The sequence below is a fragment of the Netta rufina genome (genome assembly GCF_964035555.1).
Source record: "Netta rufina genome assembly, chromosome: 5".
Taxonomy (NCBI): domain Eukaryota; kingdom Metazoa; phylum Chordata; class Aves; order Anseriformes; family Anatidae; genus Netta; species Netta rufina.
This window is the reverse complement of record NC_140128.1, coordinates 12,818,375-12,824,374: the sequence shown is the minus strand read 5'-3', so window position 1 is coordinate 12,824,374 and position 6,000 is coordinate 12,818,375. Positions and strand designations below refer to the sequence as shown.

Here is a 6,000-nt window from a genome sequence, read left to right as displayed (position 1 = left end):
GACCAGAGGAAAGAAAAAATTGGAGGGGGTTGCACGTATCAGTCTGAACTGAGATCAGCAACCTGGCAGCTTCTTGCTTTGCTGTTGAACTCAGCAGGATTTAGTGGCCGCCCAGGGGCCTGTTCATCAGGCTTAACCCAGAGTCACTCATAACAACCCTGCAGGGCACTGCATTTCCAACACATTCATACACCTCTGCCATTAATGGTGAAAAACTCATACCAAAGAGAGGAAAAAGACATAGCCCTGCTGGGTACGGGTGCAGTTCTCCAGACACCTGCTTTCAAAGAGCTCTTCCCCGCACCTCCTTCAGGGCCTGTCCCACCCTGCTGCGGTCCCTGGGAGGTAACTGGGAGTTTCTGGCTGGGTTTCCTTCTTAGTCATGTAATTTCCTTTTTCTGCCTTTTTTTTTTTTTTTTCGTGGGACTTTTGCAGATTTTCAAAGGGAAAAACCTCTATTCTGATTCTCTATCCAACAACCATTAGTGTAGAAGAGAAATGCCCTTAATTTTCGTGTGGCTTCTCCCTGGTGCTTCTAGAGCTAAAAGCTGGCTGGCAGACTCACCAAGCAGCTCATTTCGCACTTCATAAGAGCACCAACGTGACAGTCCTGACAATCCGAGTCCTTTCCATGTGAGGAAAAAGTGTTGTTTAGTTAATGGCAGCACAATTTTCCTTTCTGCTTGCAACCGCCTGACCTCTCCCAGAAGAAGGGGTAGGCCGGCCCCAAGGAACCTTTTCCTCGAAGCCTGGAGAGCAGACGTGAGCCCCCTGCTATGGACACCGTGTCCTGTGGTCACATAGCTATGTGATGGACACTGTATGTGGACTTCTAGAAGAAACTGAATGCTTTTCAGCCTCTCCCTGGGTCCCCTGTGGTTGACAGCCAGCAGGAGGAACCCCCCACCCAGCCCGGCATCCCCCCTCCTCACAGGGTGCCTAAAAACCCTGAGGGTTTTTAGGGTATTTTTAGGGAATGCTGTGGTACACAGAACATCCAGCAGCTCGCGTGGCAGGGGTCAGACCTTCCAGCTGAAAGAGGTCCCCACCAGCACCACAAATGCTGACAAACATTTAAAACCAGTTGTTGACAAGCCAGATTCTGTTTTATCCACGTTTGTGCACAATATTTTTTACGCCACAGGCTAAAAGCTCGGTGTCAGTAAAGGAACCCTTTTGTCTCTCTGGGAGACCATCCAGCAGTTCATGGAGGAAGAGATCTGACAGTCTAAAACCAAAAAATTGACACCTAATTACCTCATTCCTAACTGACATTGCCATTTATAATACTTTTATTTCCTGAGAGCACAGCAGATGGAGGGGACTTGCTGTGGGTGGCAGAATGGGGTCTGAACACTAGTGAGTCCAGCAATGAGAAGTGTTGAAGCACATGTACGCAAAAATTAATCCTATGTCTTTTTAATGAGGGAGGGAGCAGTTTGCAGAAGAAGGGGGGTGCCTTTCCGAGCCAAAAAAGGTATTTTTTTTCCAGAGATACCTCAGTCTGTGGTCCTTATGTGCCTAGTTTCTCAACAGAAAAGATGCAAAATCTTCTTTGCGGGGATTTTATTGCCTGACTATTAAACACATAGGGACACACTTTAAGACAAGAGAACTCCCTCCCAATAAATTAGCGTGCCCGTGTTTGCAAGGAGACATAATAGCTGTTATTTATATTGTACTTAAATATTTAATTTTCTTTGTAAATAAAAGCTTTATGCCTCCCTTTGAGCCTGCTCTTACCGCCTTAGACTGCAACAGTTATGACAAAACTATTACTTCAAATTAACATGGCATTCAGCATGCATTTGTATTACTTCCATGATTTTTATTGTGTTTTTAATTATTATTTTTTCTCGCAGTTCATTCATCAATCATATTTACAAGCCCATTGTCCGCCTGGCTGCCAGCGGAGTGTTCTCATACATTTCAGCACATAGACAGAAACTGCAAACTAGAGCAGCTCTGCTAGGATCTCTAATATTTCTGAGGAGTCTGAAGGTGTTGACAGCCTATGGTATGCCTGTCCCAGGCAAGTGCAAGTGCCTCAAAGTCCATCTATCTGTGGTTACTGGTAAGGGTAAAATTACACAGCACGTTTACCCTTTGAGAAGGAATCCTCCCTGGAGAGGTTAGAAATGGGGAACAAAAAGTGTACTGCAGCTGGGGACCTGACAAACGGCACTCATTTAAACTTCAAAATAATCATCCGTGCTGCTGCTGTAAAGCAAGCTCGTTCTGCACTTGTGTTGATTACCTCCCTCATTGTTTGGCCAGACAGTATCTTTAGCCAACTCGAGTAATATACCACGACCTGGTCCTGAAGCCCTGCCACCCCCAAGCCCTCAGTGACAGCAGTGGAAGCAGCTCATGGGTGGCAGGAGCAGGCCTTGATTTTGCTGAGGTTATGTCCTCGCTACTCTCCATTCCACACCTCATCCCGTCCCTTTACAGCAGGATGGCAAGTATTAGGGAAAATCTGTATTTCTTGGGACTGCAGACAAGGGTTTTTTCTCAGGGCTGCAGAAAAAGGGAAGTAGCTCCGAGCACCGGAGCATGTACATTGCCACCACAGCCCTGTTCACATACAAGCTCATTGTCAACCAAAGGAACTGAAAAATTACGGCCATTTATCTATCCCTCTCTTTACCCCCCACTGTGCCTCTTTTGGCAAAGCAGCCAGGCAGTTCGCATTGTTTCAAGTTTAACGCTCGCAGATGGTTTTATTTAGAATTTGTTTTATTGGTGAGACATGTTTCCTCTCTTTATTAAATTATGCCTACTTTTTGTCAGTCATCACGCTGCCCATGATTTCTGCGCAGAGCTCGGGGGGCCGGGTCCTTCTTATTGCTGTCGGGTGGGTTGTGTTTTGTTGGTGGTTTTATTTTGAGGTGTGGGTGTGTGTGTGGGGGGGGGGATTAGAAACGAATCCCTAGGCTCGCCTTTTTCCTTGCGGGGGGCAATGACACCCCGGCAGGACCAGGGGCACCCACAGCCCGCAGGAGCCCGCAGGAGCCCGCAGGAGCCCGCAGGAGCCCGCAGGAGCCCGCAGGAGCCCGCAGGAGCCCGCAGGAGCCCGCAGGAGCCCGCAGGAGCCCGCAGGAGCCCCCTCGCTGTGGCCGGGGGCCGCTCCTCCGCCTGTCCCCGAGCTCCCCGGGGGGGCGGCCCGGCGGGCCCGGCCCGGCGGCAGGTGGTGGCCGCGGCTGCGGGCGGGCAGCACGGGGGGAGCCCGGCACGGCACAGGACGGGACGGGGCCCCTCGGCCGCCGGCTCCTCCGTCCTTAAAAGCCCCCCCCGAGCCCCTGCCCGGCCGGGGCGGCTGCGGGCGAGCAGATCGCCGCCGGCTCGGCGCGGAACTCGCAGGCTGCGGAGCAGGAGGTGGGAATTGAGGGCGGTTTGGGTTTCCTCGCTTTATTTTTTTTTCCTGCTTTGTGCATGTTTTGTTTTTTTTTTTTTTCTTTTTTTTTTTTTTTTTTGCCCCCCCCTTCTCGCTTCACCTCGGGCGCCAAGCACCGGGGCGGGCGTTCGCAGGCGCGGCCCCGGGAGAGCCCCAGCGGGCCGGGCCGGGCCAAGCCAAGCCGGGCGGGCCGGCGGCGCCTCCCCCCGCCGGTTCGGGGGGTCCCCGGGCTCGGCCCCCGAACGCCCCTCTCTTCCGTTCTCCATGTCATTTCCTGTGCTAATAAGATGGTGGTCACGGCCGGGAGGGAGGGAGCCGCCGCCGCCTCCGCCGAGCCCGGCCCGGCCCCGGGACCCGTCCTCGCCTGCGCCTAGCGAGCGGGGCCGGCGGGGCGGCGGGGAGGCAGGGCGCAGCCAGCCGGGCCCCCCCCACACCCCGGTGCGGAGCGGGCACCCCCCCCCCCCCGCCCCCGGGACGCCGAGGCGGGCCCCCCGCGCCCGCAGCGCCGAGGTGAGTCAGCCCCGCTGGTAGCCAAGGTGGCCACGAAAATGGCTGCGGGGGACGGCAGGGAGGGAGGGAGGGCAGCAGCGCGGGGGCCCCGCCCGGGGGTCGCGCCGGGGGGTGGCCGCGGCGGGGCGGCGGCGACCCGCGGCCAGGTAGCGCCCCCTGCTCTTCCTCCTCCTCCTCCTCCTCCTCCTCCTCCCGGCCCCGCCGCTCCCCTCCCGCCCGCGCCGCGGCGGCGGGCGCGCGTCCGCTGAGTGACAGCGCCGGCAGCCAATGGGCGGCGGGGGCGGGCGGGAGGGGGCGGGGCGGAGCGGCCAGGGGCTCCCCGGGGGCCGCGGCCGGGAGCGCCCGGAGGGGAGGGGCTGGAGGGGGGGCGGGGGGGTGTGTGGGGAGGGGGGTGCTTCGCGCTGCTTCAGCAGCAGGAAATGTGTAAAGTTGGGGATATTGGGGTAGCATCATTAAAGTGGTCGCTGGTGGTCGTGGTGGGGTTTGTGTGGAGGCTTGCGTGGAGAGGCTGAACGTCAAAATGAGGGGTTTGGGGTCGGTAACGGAGTTATAACCGAGTTATAGCGCCACAGATGAACTGGGGGGGCTCCAGAGGGAAGGAAGCAGCCGCTGGAGCTTGGTGTGGAGACCCAAGGCTTGTTCCCAGTGGTGGGAGGGCAGGTGGGAGCTGTTGGTGTGGATTCCCAGCTTGGCACTGGGAACGTGCATCCGAGCCCCACGAACAACCAGTCTTCCTGAGAACGCCAAAACAAGCAAAAACAGCTTTCCTTCCTCGATTTGGGTTGCAGCTTTCTGGCAGTTGGAGAAATCCGGGCTCTTTAACAGTGTAGGCTTGAGGTTCTCCTTACTGCAGCGTGGAGCTCTATGAGCACGGGTCCTTCAGCCCCAGGGCTGTGGCAGGGACCTGGTGACAAGGAGCCAGCACGTGCCCTCACGCTGTCACAGAGCAAGTGCCAGGGCCACAAGCATCCCTGCTCAGCGTCTCTCCCGTTGTGTCTCTGCTTCTTGAAGTATTTCATCGCCAGCACTTCTCTGCAGCGCTGCTGCCTGAAGCCCTGTGGTGCAGGGGGAAGTGGCGTGGACCAGAAATGCCGTGCCGCTCGCTGCAGGCAGTTTTAGCGTCGTCGTCTTCTGCACTGACCTCCTCCGCAGTAGTCGGGTGAAGAAGGCTTTAATTTCACAGGCGCTGACTCTTCCGTTCTCCCGGTGACCTCTTTTCTGCTACTGAGGGTTCTCGTAAATAGGAGAAAAAATAAAGCCTGTGGAGCAGTGGTCCTTCTAACATGACGCTGTGAAATGTTGCTTTTCGAGGATCCCTGCTAGCTGAACTTGCTGGTGAAAGTGGATTCCAGTAGCGAGTCCAACCTCCTGATGAAAAAACAGAGGACAAGGCGAGAGGCGGGCTCTTGCCTTGCTGAGCAGCATCTTCAGAAAGAAGGCTAGGGAAAAGTGCTCCAGAAACAGAAAGTGTGCAGGTAGAAGAGGCTGAGCAAAGTGCTGTGGAAAACACAAAACAGTTGCATGGCTTCTCGGGAAGGTGAGGGCTGCCAAAGTGGATGGAGGAGTGACCTGATGAGGAGGGCAGCACGAGCATCCCACATTAGAGATGTTTGTGTTTAAGATGCCCATCACGTGGTTGGCAGGCACTGCACTGATACCAGAGAGGATTGGGAAGGCTGAGAGCAGGGAGGGAAGAAAGCAGAGGGGAAGGGGTGCAAATTTTGAGTTGTCGTCTGGAGTTGGGTTTGCAGTGTGGATCTTTACATGTCTAGTCGCTGTCCTTACCATGTGGGTTTCTGACTTAAGCTAGAGCTGGTGAGGGTAGCACTGGCGTTTTTCCTCCTTCCATCCCAAACTACGGACATAATTGCAAGAACCTATATGTTTCTGCCGAGAGACAGTGAAGCAATTCAAAATATTGACACTTAAACCTTTGCCATTATGCTTCCTGGTCAATGCTGTGCTTGTGTGAGCAGGATAGCCTACATCCTCGAGAGCTGTTGTTCAAAGGGCTCCTCTGTCCGCAACACGGGGAGGCAGCCGTCCAGCCTTTCATACTCGGAACAGCTTCTCTGCAGTCAGAAGGTAAAAAC

The 6,000-nt window shown here is 55.3% G+C and overlaps 1 protein-coding gene across 3 annotated transcripts in view; it reads left to right on the top strand.

Annotated features, from left to right (window-relative positions):
* The first annotated feature begins 3,696 nt into the window (after positions 1–3,696).
* Positions 3,697–6,000, top strand: part of PRDM11 (PR/SET domain 11) — a 40,244-nt gene continuing 37,940 nt past the window's right edge. For all 3 annotated transcript variants that reach the window (XM_084288217.1, XM_084288216.1, XM_084288219.1), the window contains exon 1: positions 3,697–3,907. The gene's annotated coding sequence lies outside the window, so the exon portion shown is untranslated. The remainder of the gene's footprint in view (positions 3,908–6,000) is intronic.